This window comes from Berghia stephanieae, chromosome 8 (genome assembly GCF_034508935.2).
Source record: "Berghia stephanieae isolate SIO BIC M18660-M18661 chromosome 8, UCSD_Bste_1.3, whole genome shotgun sequence".
In the NCBI taxonomy this organism is placed as follows: Eukaryota; Metazoa; Mollusca; class Gastropoda; order Nudibranchia; family Aeolidiidae; genus Berghia; species Berghia stephanieae.
In genome coordinates this window covers 6365354-6382853 of record NC_088367.1, presented here as the reverse complement: position 1 = coordinate 6382853, position 17500 = coordinate 6365354, and the positions used below count along the sequence as shown (strand labels likewise).

At 36.3% G+C, this 17500-nt stretch overlaps 1 protein-coding gene across 1 annotated transcript in view; it reads right to left on the bottom strand.

Moving 5' to 3' along the window:
• LOC144978087 (solute carrier family 45 member 3-like) overlaps positions 1–16194 on the bottom strand; it is a 35254-nt gene extending 19060 nt beyond the window's left edge. The window contains exon 1 of the mRNA XM_078923647.1: positions 15910–16194. The gene's annotated coding sequence lies outside the window, so the exon portion shown is untranslated. The remainder of the gene's footprint in view (positions 1–15909) is intronic.
• Positions 16195–17500: the final 1306 nt, after the last annotated feature.

The window sequence follows — 17500 nt, the reverse complement described above, 5'->3', positions numbered from 1 at the left end:
CGCCAAAAACCGATTTCAGCTTTAACAATGCATCGACTCGACATCAACAGACTAAACGCTTTTTCATTTTCTTCAAATTTCCGCCAAATAGTTTATACGCTGAGCTAAGTATCGATAATTAACTCTGATGAACTTGGGCTGTTAAGGCTTTTATATAGCGCAATATCCACTAAACGTGCTCAAAGCGCTTTACAAAGGGTCCCTGAAAAACAGCAACACGTGACATGTAGAACGAGACATAACGCCTGCCGGCCATGCGATAATACAATATTTTATTTTTCGACAGAGACAACGTTGTTAACGGCCAAGTACTCATTTTACACCTGAGTACGGTGAGAGAATGTGGGTGAAGAGCCTTTTCAAAGGACTCAACTATGCGCCGAGCGAGGCTTAACCCCATGATCTTCCGATCCGAAAGAGAGTGTCATACTACTAGACCACATAGCCGCACAAAACAAAAACTTGTTTTAAAAAACAATGAATCTGAGACATGTTTGGAATCTTTAAAAATTTCATCTCTTTCAAAATGATGATTTGTGTGTGTGTCTGTGAGTGTGTGTGTGCGACTGTATGTGTGTGAGTTGAGTGTGTGTGTGTGTGTGTGTGTGTGTCTTCTTCTTCTTCTTGTAGAAACCTCCAATATTGTCGAGGATCATTCCACAGTATGTAGGGTTTTACATTCTAAACTTGTTAAAACTGCACATAATAGTGTGTGTCTGTGTGAGTGTGTGTGTGTGTGGGGGGGGGGGGGGGAGTCAATAAAAAAAAATCATCAATAAATGGAAGTTATAAAAATTTCTGGCCCAAAATGAAAAAAAAAAAATGAAGAAAAGAGCGTCATCTGGCAACATATTCTAATGTTCTCACACACAATGCAACAACACACACTACTATGACGGTCCATCCAGGCGGATAAATCGTTACCGTATTCATCGTTATACAAACGTGGACACGCCCGGCAGACACGTCACACAACACAATACAACGTCACCCCAGACCCTCGGCGGTTTCTTTGCCACAGCCTGTACATGATTTCAAAATAAGAGCTGTCGGTAAAGAAGTGATAGTTCCATATTTGGAGTACAGGACTAATAGGGATATTTTAGAAGAGGTAGAGCAGGAGGACATGAACCACTGTTGTCAATGGTCAAAAGAAGGAAATTGTCGTGGGTCTGACCGTAGCCATCGTCATGTTATAGCCTGACACTGAAATCCAAAAGGACTGGCAGTTTGACGTCATTATTTGGTTTTTGCACCGCCTAGTGAGTTGCCGTTAGTAGAGCTAATGGAAACAAGCTATTTCATTGGTTGAACTATTGAATACAACTCACGATTTGTTTTCTTTTGAGGCAAAAGACTGGCATTTTGACGTCATTTTTTGGTCAGTGTCAGGCTATAGCTTTACGAAGGCTACGGTCGGACACACTGTCCACCATAATAACCTATGCAAGACTGTCATGCAGGACACTGTAGAGGGACAGAGTAGAAGTAGAAGACAGAAAAAAACTATGGCAAGTTAACATCAAAGACTGGACATGCCTGGATCTCAATAGCCTTCAGGACAAGACCAGAGTCCGTGAAGAATGACGTATGGTTGTGAAGTCTGCATCCCGTATGACCCACCGACGATCAACTGATGAAGCTTAGCCTCTGATAGACATGTCATGTTCTAGACCTTTCCTTGCAGCCATCCAGTGTCTCCTCTTGCTGATTCAGAAGCCTGGCAACTTCTCTCCCAGTTTCGAGAAGACTAAGTCCCCCCCCCCCCCACCCCTACCCCCGCCTCAAGGGACCAAATTCTTTCAAGTAACCCGGCAATCTATATGGGCTACAGTCATAATCAAACATTTATCCGAGTAAACTATCAGACGGCGATGTACATGTGAACCAGATGGAAAGTCCCCACTGATGAAGCTTAGTCGTTGTTAGGAAGGTTCTAGACCTTTGCTTGCAGCCACCCAGTGCCTCCACTTGCTGATACAGAAGCCTGACAAATTCTCTTCCAGTTTCGAGAAGACTGCGCCCCCCCCCCCCCCCCCCCATCCCCACCCAAAGCGATCACATTCTTCCGAGTAATCTGGCAGTATAGCCGGGCTAAAGTCATAATTAAAAATTTATTCGAGTAAACTATTAAACGCCGATGTACGTGTGGGCTAGATGGAAAGTCCCCACTGATGAAGCGTTTGGGCCGCTGATAGGGATGCCATGTTCTAGACCTTTCCTTGCAGCCACCCAGTGTCTCCTCTTGCTGAGATACAGAAGCCTGGCAACTTCTCTCCCAGTCTCGAGTAGTCTACGCAACCCCCCCCCCCCAACACCCCCACCCCACCCTCAATGGACCAAATTCTTCCAAGTCACTAAGTCACTTGGCAACATAGGCTGGCTACAGCCATAATTAAACATTTATTCGTGCAAACTATTAAACGTACAAGTTCATTGTCTTTTCCTACAAACCAATTATTGGGCCAATTATTTCTTCTACCCGGTAGCAACGTATAATTAATCGTGTTCACAAAGTTCAAAAACGTTTATTTTAGGCAATTGCCAATGTAACTCATACAAGAATATATTTTTTCAACAAATCAAATAAGTAAACAGAAAACAGAATGTTAACGGCAATAAGACAGGGGAGGGGGTTCGATAAAACCCAAGTATCATACTCTATTTTATTATTATTATTATTATCATTATTATTATTATTATTATTATTATTATTATTATTATTATTATTATTATTATTATTATTATTATTATTATTATTATTATTATCATTATTATTATTATTATTATAATTATTAAAAATAAATTAATAATGATGATGAAGATGATGATGATAATAATAATAATAATAATAATAATAATAATAATAATAATAATAATAATAATAATAATAATAATAATAATAATAATAATAATAATAATAATAATAATAATAATAATGAAGAAGAAGAAGAAGAAGAAGAAGAAGAAGAAGAAGAAGAAGAAGAAGAAGAAGAAGAAGAAGAAGAAGAAGAAGAAGAAGAAGAAGAAGAAGAAGAAGAAGAAGAAGAAGAAGAAGAAGAAGAAGAAGAAGAAGAAGAAGAAGAAGAAGAAGAAGAAGAAGGAGAAGGAGATATTCTTCTAGGATTGACAGCGATACTGTTAAACGCCATTCATGCAAATTACAAATTACTAATACGAAACCCATAGACCATTGATTTCGGATCACGAAATGACAGATGATGTAATAAATATACAGTAACAGATTTCTCGAATGACCTACATAAATCGATAAATGTTACGCCATTGTCATACGTCATCAAATCAAGACAAACGCCAATAGGGAATAAGATTAGCGAAAGAGTAGCGTCCCTTGATTGGACGCCACCTTACAGAGAGAACGTCAATTTGGTTTTGAAGTGTCTCAAGCCGCTTTTATCGGAAGCGAGGACGAGAGACGCATGCGCACAACCAACATGACGTTCTCTCTCTAATAATTTTTCCGCCGGTGACGTCACAGTCTATGGGTGACGTCCAATCAAGGGACGCTACTCTTCCGCTAATCTCATTCCCTATACTAATACTAGGCTGATACAATCTGACAACTGTTAATTGTTTTAAAAAAGTATTGAATGAAAAAAAAATATGAATCTGCTCTTTAAGATTAAGAATCAATGATAAATAGGGTTGGGCGTTAACAGTGACAGTAACAATGTTTCGTATAACCCGTGTTAAATTTTCGTCACTGAGCACAGAGTTACTGGTAAATTAAAAAACAATTATAAAATTATTTTTAACAGAATGTGTAAAAGTCAAAACATGATCAAATTTATGGGTTTTTTCCCCTCTGGATACGCTTCTATGCTCGCCGGGGAAATATTTCATACGGGCGTCCGCCATTGTTCCGATAGTTCAGAGCCAGTGTTACTAAGTTACCATGCGTCATTACGAGGGAAGTGACGTTACGACTGTTGAAGAGTATTTTTCTGATTTCTTATTCAGTGTTCTGATCACAGACAAACTGTGACTTCTCGTTGGTCCCAAATGGTCTGTTATTTACTTAAGCTTGCACCCTTGATACTGGATAAAGTCAACCTCGCTTAAATCCAACCAATCTGATCGATCCGATGACGCTGAATATAACAGGATTCCTTTGTAAAAAAAGGGTTGTGATATTTTACGATATCCGCTCCATGAAGCAGTTAAAAGTCTACAGTATGTATTCCTTCAGAGCCATTGGGCCCATGGAGCAGGAGTTTATCCCGGTTTCTATAGCGTGAAACGGACAATAGCAATTGCTTGCTACCCTTTGGATAAGACGCTAGTCTATTGCAAAGTACTTTCCGCCAGATCCAACAGACCCAGCAGCCCAATCAATGCTGGACGAACAGGGGGGTCAGTAAAAAAAAAAAAAAAGCTCGGCTGCTCGAGTGGTCTACCAACCAGCTGTAGTATCGGGATCAATCCCTACAGTATGTGTCACTTTCTATAGATAGTTCGAAGATGACGTCATTCAGGTCTTTGTTATTGTTTTTGCCATCCGCGTTTGTGAGTTGTTCTCACTAAACTGTATTAACCAGACTATCAAAGTTCATGGTTACACAGAGTTTGTGTGTTGGTCCGTTATACTTCCGGATGGCAATGTTGTGAACTCCTTGGCCAAGCGCATTCTATCTAGAAATCAATACAATAGCTATTTAGGTGAAACGATAAATTATGCATTTACTATTTGGGCAGCGATCGGTTACACTCGACAGTCAGCTTGAAGCAACAATAGACTGTTAATGGATTTGGAATACCGATAGTGCGGCTATGTGGTCTAGTGGTATGACACTCGCTTTCGGATCGGAAGGTCCTGGGTTCGAGCCTCGCGCTCGGCGCATAGTTGAGTGATTGGAAAAGGCTCTTTACTCACATTCTCTCACCGTACTCAGGTGTAAAATGAGTACCTGGCCGTTAACAGCGTTGTCTTTGTCCGAAAAATTGTAATATCGCCTAACAGGCGTCATGTCCCGTCCTACATGTTAAATGTTGCTGTTGACCAGGGACCCCTTGAAAAGCACTTTGAGCACATTTAGTGGATATTGCGCTATATAAATCTCAATTTAATTTAGCTCAATATTTTAGTTTTGTGTACGTGTGTGTGTGTTGTTGTTGTTTGGAGATCCGTCAGATCGCGTATCAGTAACTCGGTAGTTGGATCTGTTAGATAATGGCAGACAGTACACTATAATTGATTGGTGTCCTGTCCAATTGATAACTGGCATTCTAGGATAAAATGACACAATCTTAGCACGGTGAACTTTATGAAGTTCTCCTCAATTGTTTTTTTTTTCAATTCAATAATAACTTAAAAATTATTATCATTATTATTATTATTATTATTATTATTATTATTATTATTATTATTATTATTATTATTATTATTATTATTATTATTATTATTATTATTATTATTATTATTATTATAATATATAATAAATATTGTCCTCATCTCATTTGGTTGTTTCCTCCATCCGTTGCTATTTTGATTCAAGCCAATCCCCCTCAACCACACACACACACACACACACACACACACACACATACACACACACACTGGTTGCTGCCTTTTATAAACAAATAGTCGGTAAACACTATGGATAATATTTTGAATAATGGACTTAGTAAACAATAGACTTTGTAAACAAAAGACTTAGTAAACAATAGACTTTGTAAACAATAGACATTTTAATCAACAGCCCATGTATCCACTGGAAATCAAACTACGTTGTGAGCGCCAAGTCAACCTACTATGTCTTTATTAATTCATTGTTCGTGCGTTGGATCAGGCAGTCAGGCATAACACTATTGTCCTTTTAAAACAAAAAAAGAAAAACAACTGTATTAAAAATTTTGGTCAGAAAACTCATCCTTCAAATATCGATCGATTTAAACGACCCTCATCTTGTCAACAACAAAAAAAATCTCAAACCTGGGACTTCGCGAAGTCCCAGGTTTGAGATTGTTTTTTTTTAAAAACAAGATGAGGGTCGTTTAAATCGATCGATATTTGAAGGATGAGTTTTCTGACCAAAATTTTAAATATATGGGTTTGTTTTTGTTTTTTTTCTCAGATTATAGCAGAGCAGGGGTAATCAAGGAGGATAATGATCACTGAGTTATTGGGTAGGGTTGGTTGGGGTGGGTGGGTGAGTGGATCTAGATAAGATAAGATGAGATAAGATGAGATAAGATAAGAAAAAAACATACGTTATTGATCCTATTTTACGGAGATTATAATTTGTTGACTTTTGTTGTTTGTTTGATTTTTATTTGTGTGTGTGTGTGTGTGTGTGTGTGTGGAAGGGGGGGGGGGGTTATTATTATTATTATTATTATTATTATTATTATTATCATTATTATTATTATTATTATTATTATTATTATTATTATTATATAGTATTGTTATTATTATTATTGTTATTATTATTATTGTTATTATTATTATTATTATTATTATTATTATCATTATTATTATTATTATTATTATTGTTATTATTATTATTATTATTATTATTATTAATAATATCATCATCATGACTATTTTAGAACCAACACGTCCATAATCCCTGCTATCACAATATTTTCAGCCTGTGCCACGATCGCATTTCCTATTTATCTCATTTCTTATTTATTTTAGGAAGTGTACAGGGCTCGCATCGAACTCAACTTGACCTTGAAAATAGGTCCCGAGTTTGCTCACCAATTGGCAATCCTATATATATATTTTTTAGCCTCTGTCGCCCGCCTTTAAGTGTACACTCCATACACGTACGGTCACTAAATATACACCATGTAAAAATGTGTGTATGCACATAGGTGCATGTATGTGATATGTATGTATGCATATGTATGTATATGTGTATGTATGTATATATGTGCATCTTCGGGCCACGTTCCAAGTGCCCCATATGTCAAAGTGCATTGCATTTGACTGTACGATTAATATCATAATTCAGAGGCGGCGATGTTTTCCTGTCTCACTTTCTTACTTTTGCTCCTTCTTTGAGTGTACTAGAGTCATATATCTTTTGTATTATTATTCTTTTTTATATTTACCCAATATGCGATTGTAGCATTGTGAAACATTTGTGGTGATGGGTCTTATATATTTTTATTATCATTATTATTATTATTATTATTATTATTATTATTATTATTATTATTATTATTATTATTATTATTATTATTATTATTATTATCATTATTATCGTTATTATTATTATTATTATTATTATTATTATTATTATTATCATTATTATCGTTATTATTATTATTATTATTATTATTATTATTATCATTATTATCGTTATTATTATTATTATTATTATTATTATTATTATTATCATTATTATCGTTATTATTATTATTATTATTATTATTATTATTATTATTATTATTATTATTATTATTATTATTATTATTATTATTATTATCATTATTATCGTTATTATTATTATTATTATTATTATTATTATCGTTATTATTATTATTATTATTATTATTATTATTATTATTATTATTATTATTATTATTATTATCATTATTATTATTATTATTATTATTATTATCATTATTATCGTTATTATTATTATTATTATTATTATTATTATTATTATTATTATTATTATTATTATTATTATTATTATTATTATTATTATTATTATCATTATTATTATTATTATTATCATCATCATCATCATCATCATCATCATCATCATCATCATCATCATCATCATCATCATCATCATCATCATCATCATCATCATTATTATTATTATTATTATTATTATTATTATAATCGTTATCATCTTCATCATTATTATTAGTGCTATTATTATTATTATTATTATTATTATTATTATTATTATTATTATTATTATTATTATTATTATTATTATTATTATTATTATTATTATTATTATTATTATTATTATTACTATTACTACTACTACTACTACTACTACTACTACTACTACTACTACTATTATTATTATTATTATTATTATTATTATTATTATTATTATTATTATTATTATTATCGACATCAAATAATTTTTTTTAAAGGTCAATATACCTATACCTGTTTATTGTCGTATTTAAAAGACGGAGATAAATCTAAATTGGCAAAGCAACGACAAACATTGGGTGTCTCCCATTCCTGAGGTTAAAAACAAAAAAAGATATAGGGGGATAGAAGACACAGTATGTATTTCCCTGCCCACTATAGGTCAATAACCAATTTATGCAGTATACCAGCGATATGGATAATTACATGATAAATCATCATTCTTTAAGTCACCCATTTATTCTTTCATTCATTAAGCATTAAACAGGCTGAAAATAAATATATACACGGCAAGATTTCTAGTTCTAAGATGGTGCATTTGTAAGGAAATATTTAAAAAAAAAAAAAGTATTAATAGACAAAAAGAGGGTGAGAATACAAACACATACAGATATATATATATATATATATATATATATATATATATATATATATATATATTATATATATATATATATATAATGTAAATAAGGTACGACCAGCACTGAAACAACCGTCCTGACAGAATACAATATGAGCGACCTTATTTATGTTACACGCTCTAATTAACACACTCAATCCTAGAGATTTTTGCTACTTTTCAAAATTGGAAAAAAAAATGTATTAAAAATGAGCATGTACATAGATAGTTTTATTAAACTAACATTAACATGCAAAAACTAAAAACATTAGCTTTGATACTACGTCTATAATTTGTTTCAGAAAAATGTAATAAATAGGCATGGGGTAAAAGTAACCCCGGGTAAACTACGGATATAGTCGGTGTTACGAACACTCTGTATCTACAAGTAACCAACACCAACACTCTTAAAAGTGCTCTGCAGCGCTGTACAATTAACTCATACAACCACCCACACATTTAGAGAAAAAAAAAAAAAAAAAAAAGAACTTCTCTTAAATAACCACAAACAGTGGGTGTCCTTCACCTTTGCCATTTATCCATCAACGGGATGAATCAAGTCATTCATGAAATTTGATGACCTTTTGATTATTTCGTCCATTATTCAAAGCATTTCTATAGTGATTATCAACTTTTTTTTTTTTTTTACAAAAGGCAACCTATGACTATCACTGTGAGACAAAAGATTATAACATTATGCACTCTAGCACGGTCTTCTCGAACTCAACTCACTCCTCAGGACATGCAAAAACGTTCAAGGAAAAGGAAATCGTACATTGCCATGACGTTGAATAGGGAGGTGAGGGGGGGGGGGGGGCTAGGAGGAGGTCAGTGTGGCTTAGTGGTACAGTTTTTGCTTTGTACCCAAAAGATACCCAGTTTGAATATCCACCGAGTCTCTCCCTAGTTCATTTTGTCAAATAGTAAGTCAAAGTATTATATAATCAGGACAAAAAAATAATATATAGAGCATTTATATAGCGCAATATCCACTGAACACATGTAGGACGGGACATGACGCCTGTTAGGCGAAATTACAATTTTTTCGGACAGAAACATTGCTGTTAATGGCTAATTACTCATTTTACACCTGAGTACGGTGAGAGAAAGTGAGTAAAGAGCCTTTTCCAAGGGCTCAACTATGCGCTGAGCGAGGCTCGAACCCAGGACCTCCCGGTCCGAAAGCGAGTGTCATACCACTAGACCACATAGCCGCACAACGTGCAAGTGTTGAAGCTTGAACAAGTAAGAAGACCTTCAGATCCGTCAGGCCCGTGGAGATGGAGTCGATTCGGGCTTCTATAATAACAGTGTGAAACGGATAATAGAAAAAGCTTGCTGGATAGGATGCTAGTCTATCGCAAAGTACTTTCCACCAGAACAAAAAGACCCGGCTACCCTTGGCTGAAAGGGAAACAGCCAAATGTACAGTTAGTTTTGGGTGGTGATATTTTTTTCATTGTAAATCATCTCTCTGATATGTACCAATAGTTATATTTTCTATTTATTTGAACAATTTCTATTAGTGGAATCCTGTGCTAGTGTCTGGATGAAATTTTTAGGTGATATCACACAAGGTACAATTATGGTATGCTCTTGGAATTTTCATCTGATTCCGATTTGAACCCATTCCCCTTTGTCTTACTTTTTCTTGGATGTTTTAAGTGTAATTCTAGAATTGTTTGCCTCTATACCAACTTCTTCATTTTTACCGAAACTGATATGATCTAATTTAAATAATAATAATAATAATAATAATAATAATAATAATAATAATAATAATAATAATAATAATAATAATAATAATAATAATAATAATAATAATAATAATATATACTTTATTCATCCAAAAACAAACGGAAATGCGTTTACAGACACGGCATGCATAAAAATGTATAATAATAAAGTTGAGAATTTTGGCGACAATGTATATATGCAACACAACGTAGCGGTTATTCATACTCTGTGCCTTTCGGGTACGAAGCAAAGACTGAGCCACGCTTCAATCTAACACACGAAGACAAAATATGGGACCAAACATCTCCCTAAAAGGTATGATGTCAGGGTAATCTTGATGCCTAACCTTGAATTTCAATCTTAAAGCTTTTTACGAAACTTATAAAACGTTCAGTTAGAAAAGCTCTCGCTTCACATGCAAAGGGAAAGAGATCGATTCCCCCACCCCATTTCCCCTGTCCACCCAGCAGTATTGAGTAGCCTTGTAAGGCGCTTTGAGCACATTCACTGGATATTGCCCTCTAAAAATGATCAAGGAAATGGAAGTTACAATAAATGACCGTGGGGAGGAGGGGGGAGGGGGGGGGGTGGGGAGAGAGAGAAGAGAGTTTTCCATTTTATTTAACTTCAACTTCAAAAAATGAAAACAAAAACAACCTGAACTATGCCCCACTGCCTCAAAGCGGTACCATGTCATGATGGACCAAGTGCTGGAAATGAATTCATAGCCATGAATGTCGATGGTCGGCAGATGAAACCTGGGAAGTCCAGTTTTTAACGATCGGCGGATTAAAACTCTGAGTCTACATACAAACTTTGTGCACCATGTTTTATTTAATTTTGCACAGATCATATTTTGTTACTAAAACTTATATTAATAAAATAAGCATTGATGATGAGTGACCAAAATTTTAAAATGAAATAGGCGTAGTATTTTGTTTCAAGAAAGACATGATTAAATGTCTTCTATCAAAATCTGTCACTACTAACTACTAGCCAGGTGACTCTGTGGTAAGCTGTAGGACTCTAGCATTGAAGGTGAAACAATTTTTGTTTCTATTTCTATTTACAGAGTGTCTACGTACACGGTAACTTTAGGCAGTTTAGTGATCAGCAGCAGTGGGAGTCAAATTGTGACCCAACTCGCCCATAAGAAAGTTATGACTGGAAATTGCCGTTCGCTTTTAACTAAATTTTTTGGGGGGCTTCAATTAAAGATGCATAACTTTGTTATAAAGAGGAATATTGCAGATATTTTGGTATCATTATTCTCGTTACCAACGGGGCACCTAGCCTCAGGATCAACGTACACGGTAACATTTATACACGGTAACCTTGGATCTCGCCTTTAATATAGGTTAAATTGTATTGTTTGATTCTTAAAAATAACACACACACACACACACACATACAGAGTGATGTCTATCCATAGCTTGTTGTATTGTAGCAGCCAACCAGTTACCAGAGCTACTGTGTACGTAGATCCTGAGGCTAGGTGCCCGGTTACAGTGTACGTAGACACTGCCTAAAAAATATCACTACCACTCATCATCATTGCCTTTTCACCCTGGGTCAGGGTATAGGCCACAGACAAACAGTTTCCATCCTTCTCTATCCTGAGCCAACTTTTTTATCTCATTCCAGGTCTTACCACTTCTCTGTATATCAGCTTCTTTAATTCTTCTCCATGTTCCTCGTGGCCTTCCCCTTGATCTTCTGCCCTGAGGGTTCCAGTCCAATACTTTCTTTGTTATAGTTGAGTCATTCTTTCTAAGCGTGTGTCCAATCCACCTCCATCGTCTTCTTCCTATATCCTCTCCCACTGGTTTCTGCTGTGTTCTTTTCCATACTTCTTCATTTTTTATTCTATCCATCCATTTTATTCTGAGTAGCTTACGCATGCACCTGTTTACGAAAATCTGTACCCTCCTTATACATGCCTGTGATGCGTTCCAAGTTTCACATCCATACAGTAGGACAGACTTCACGTTTGAGTTGAAAAGTCTTAGCTTTAGTTGAAGGGAGATATCTTTAGTTCTCCAAACTCTGTTCAAAGATGTGAATGCAGCCTGTGCCTTTCCTATTCGTGCTTTCACCTCTGCTTCCGTGCCTCCATCCTTGTCAATTATACTTCCGAGATAGCAGAAAGTGTCTATATCTTCGAGTTCCTGATCTTTTACTTTGATCTGCTCCCTTTGACGAGTACCTATCCTCAAGACCTTTGACTTTGCAGGGTGAATTCTTAGACCAATTGATTCCGAGAGGCTGTTTATAATTGTGGTTTTTGCTTGCATCTGGTCCTGGGTGTGGGACAAAAGAGCCAGATCATCTGCAAAATCCAGATCATCCAACTGTGTCCAGGGGGTCCACTGAATCCCATTTCTTCTCCCTTTGGAGGTTTCCTTCATTAGCCAATCAATGGCAAGGATGAACAGGAATGGAGAGAGCAAGCATCCCTGCTTGACACCAGTCTTAATTTCAAAGCTGTCAGTAAGCTGATCTTCATGTACAACCCTGCAACTTGATCCTTCATACATTTCCTTAATGAGGTTTACTATCTTTTCAGGGAGTCCATAATGTGCCAGAATTTTCCACAATGTTGCTCTGTCAATACTGTCGAAAGCCTTCTCGTAATCCAGAAAGTTGACAATAAGAGGAGAGTTCCATTCTATAGACTGTTCCACTATGACTCGCAGAGAGGCAATCTGGTCGGTGGTTGAACGGTTTTTTCGAAAACCTGCCTGTTCGTCCCGCAGTTTAGCATCTGTTGCATTCTTAATTCTCTCTAAAATAATACGGTTGAAAACCTTTCCTGGGATAGAAAGAAGAGTGATGCCTCGATAATTATTACAATTACTGAGGTCCCCTTTCTTTGGAAGCTTGATAAGATGTCCTTCCTTCCAATCCTTTGGGAATATCCCGTCATTCCAGATTCTCTCAAATAGTGGGTGCAGGGCCTCAGCATTTCTTTCCGCATCAACTTTTAGAGCCTCGGTGGAATCTGGTCTGGTCCAGCAGCTTTCCCCCTTTTCATCTTGTTAATGGCACCCACAATCTCTGCTATCGATGGTGGATCACAGCTAATTGGTAGCTCATTCCTTGCAGGCAAAATTTCTGGCTGGTTGTCTGGTGGTGGTCTGTTCAGAAGGCAGTTGAAATGTTCCCTCCATCGTTCAGATTGAGCCTCTTTTCCAAAAATAGTTTTCCCATCTTTGTCTTTGACTGGTACCTCTGGTTTCCCATAATTTCCAGCAAGTGTCTTGGTAGTTTGATAAAGGATCCTCATGTGTCCTCCAGTCGCTGCTGCTTCTGCTTTCTCTGCAAGTCTGTTCATGAATGCTTCCTTGTCTTTCTTCACAGATCTTTTGACTTCCTTAGCTATGGCTCGATACTGCTCTTGTGCATCCAGTCTCGAAGCCCTTGTTCGGCTTGCATTCACTTGTTCCTTCCTTGTTCTCCTCTTTTCAATAAGGTCCAAGGTGGTTGGACTTATCCATTCTTTATGTTCCGATTTCTTTACCCCCAATACCTCGTGGCAAGTTGTTATGTAGACTTCCTTGATCTTTGCCCAATGTGACTCTACATCTATGTCCTCCTCGAGCTCAGTAAGAGGTTGGAATCTATTACTCAATTGTAGTTTGAATTCCTCATTCTTTTCCCCATCAAGTGCATTCACCTCGAATTTTCTTCTTGTATGTGATCTGGCCCCGTGTTTTCTGAGTCGGAGCTTAAGCTTTGCCAATAGCAGGTGGTGGTCTGATCCAACATCTGCCCCTCTCCATACTGTCACATCTTCCAATGAACGTCTGAATCTACGAGAGATACAAACATGATCAATCTGATTCTCTGTCATACCATCTGGTGAGACCCAAGTTGCTTTGTGGATCCTCTTATGGGGGAACACTGATCCTCCAATCACCAAACTGTTGAATGCACAGAAATTTGCAAATCTCTCACCATTATCATTCATTTCTCCCATGCCATGACGTCCCATGATACCTTCATAGCCTACGTTATCCTGTCCCACTTTTGCATTAGCATCTCCCATCAATATGTTGATGTCTTTCCTTGGCAACTTGTCAATGACTTGTTGTAGCAGACCATAAAATGTATCTTTGTCCTCATCTGTTGCATCATTTGTTGGGGCATAGATCTGTACAATGTTCATGCTGATCTTCCTACTCCGTGTTGTAAAGGACGCCATGATGATCCTTTCTCCGCATTGTTCCCATCCTCTCAGTGACTTCTGGGCAAACTTGCTTAGAATTATTCCTACTCCCTGTGTATGAATCCCGTCCCCTCTCCCTGAATATAAAATCTTCTCCCCAGACTTGAGGTGTTTCTGTCCGGATTGTATCCAGTGGGTTTCGCTTACTCCAAGTATATGCAGCCTGTATCTTCTCATCTCAGTCACAACTTGAGAGCTTTTTCCTGCTTCATACATGGTGCGAACGTTCCACGACGCAATTCGAAGCTGCTTGTTTGGCGAAGACGTCATCGGGTCAGCAGAGTCCTTTCGGCTTTGTCTGTTGTCCTTCATAAATTCTGTAATTCCAGAAACTCTTCGGTCGCCCAAGCTAAAAAAAGGATTTGGTTTGTCTGTCTGTGTTTCTGTAACGGTTAGAGTTTAACGGAAAGGGGTGTTAACCCTTTGCCAACCCCCAACCTGGAGGACCAGGTGACTCAAAGATGGGGGAATCACACACCATTAGTCGCCTTTTACGACACGCTGGCTTGGCGTTGGGCTATTCTTGACCCTCTCAGTTGAGGGACCCCGGACACCACACGGGGTATCACTACCACTACTACTACTATTAGCCAGGTACACTTGAGCTATCTTGGCTTTCTCATGAAATAGCCCTACTCCTACCTTACAAAAAATTCCATTTGGATAAAGGCAAGGGTGTCGTTGTCTCTTATCATTCCATTTTCATTAAATGAATAAAACATTAAAATTAAAATTAAAAATAATTAAATTTAAAAAAAACCGCCTCCCAATCAACGAATATTATTTATTAATATTTGATTAATATACCTTATAACTATAATAACGTCTATAGATATTATATAACTATACTACTACTCTATGACTTACTAATACTAAGGGAGGCCTTCCGAAAGCTCCTACATCCCCAGTCCCCAGTATTCTTGTTTCTTATAATGTTCTAGGAGAGGGTTTGGGAGGGGGGAAACTTTTTTTTTTTAGTCCCCCCCCCTCCCAAACCCCCTACTAGCACTAGAACATTATAAATTATAAAAACATTTCCGCCCTCCCAAACCCCCTACACTAGAACAAGACTGATGTAGGAGCTTTCGGAAGGCCTTCCCGAGTCCCAACTATAGTACTACTCTACTACTTACTAAACTACTATTAGTCCGATTAGTACGATATCCAAATCTAAATCTAGTCAAAATCCTAACCGTCTAGCTAGTCTAACGATGAACGAGTCTAACTCACTCAAACTCAAACTCTACTCTAACTCTAACAACACTAACACTATCGGATGAAATAGAGGAGTACCAAATGTTTACCTAATGATCTTGCAATATAACGGCAATAATGAGTGACCCCCCCCCCCCGTTACAAACAGCATATCTGGTCAGTCAGGTACTGACCACGGCCAGTATAATAACCATAAAATGTAATGTTTGCTTTACGACTTACGACTTACGACTTACTTACCACGTCGACAAGTTTAGTTCAGAAGACTTCACTCGTTCGGTTTCCTATTCACATAACACATGCACAGTGCTGTAAATTATCACTTCCATATTCAAATAGATGATACATATATATTATCATAAGCATCCACTTTAAATGAAAAATCCCCATGTCAACATTAACTTTAAAGTCCACACAATCATTGAAATACAGCCTCTCCCACTCGCAAGTGAATGACGATTCTATTATTGACAATTGACAACTGAGTTTACGTCGACGCTGTATCGAGAGTGACTTCCCTTATTTATAACTTTGCCGTCACGATTGTATTTCGACCTTTTATTATAATTATCTATAGGTTTCGCATCCGTTTTAATTTATTGCTGCTTCTTCCGACTATCTTGATATTTGTCTATCTATCTGTCTTCTACGCACCTACATACCTACCTATCTGTCTATAATCTGTCTCTATCTATCTATCTATCTATCTATCTATCTATCTATCTATCTATCTATCTATCTATCTATCTATCTATCTATCTATCTATCTATCTATCTATCTATCTATCTATCTATCTATCTATCTATCTATCTATTATTTAAAATATTTACCACAATGTTTGGGGCAGTCTCCATTACTACATGTTGAGCACTTTTCGTACCATATTTGTATCAAACACGATTCAATATCTATCTATCTATCTATCTATCTATCTATCTATCTATCTATCATTATCTATCTATCTATCTATCTATCTACCTGTCTATCTATCTATCTATCTATCTATTTATCTATCTATCTTTCTATCTATAATAATAATAATAATAATAATAATAATAATAATAATAATAATAATAATAGTAATAATAATAGTAATAATAATAATAATAATAATAATAATAAAAGTAATAATAATAATAATAATAATAATAATAATAATAATAATAATAATAATAATAATAATAATAATAATAATAATAATAATAATAATAATAATAATAATAATACTGCACATTTATATAAAGCCAACATATCATGCAATATGAGCTCTAAGCGTTTTACAAAGTATATTATAATATAATAGATGCGGCTATATGGTCTAGTGGTATGACACTCGCTTCCGGATCGGAAGGGCCTGGGTTCGGCTCGGCGCATAGTTGAGTCCTTGGAAAAGGCTTTTTACTCACATTCTCTCACTGTACTCAGGTGTAAACTGAGTACCTGGTCGTTAACAGCGTTGTGTTTGTCCGAAAAATTGTAATATCGCCTAACAGGCGTTATGTCCCGTCCTACATGTTTAATGTTGCTGTTGACCAGGGACCCCTTGTAAAGCGCTTTGAGCACGTTAAGTGGATATCGCGCTATATAAAAGCTCAATTTTTTTAAAAATAGCAAATTAATGATTGCTACCATTTGAATAGGACGCTAGTCTGTCGCAGAATACTCTCCGCAAGATCTAACAAACACAGCTACCCAAACACTGTCGGGTGGACAGGAGTGTGGGAAGGGAGGGGAGGGGGGGGGGAATTTATAGTCTCGGGATCGATCTCTACCCATAAGATCTGATTTATAATTCAATCATGCAATTTGAAGATAATGATGTGCCGTAGC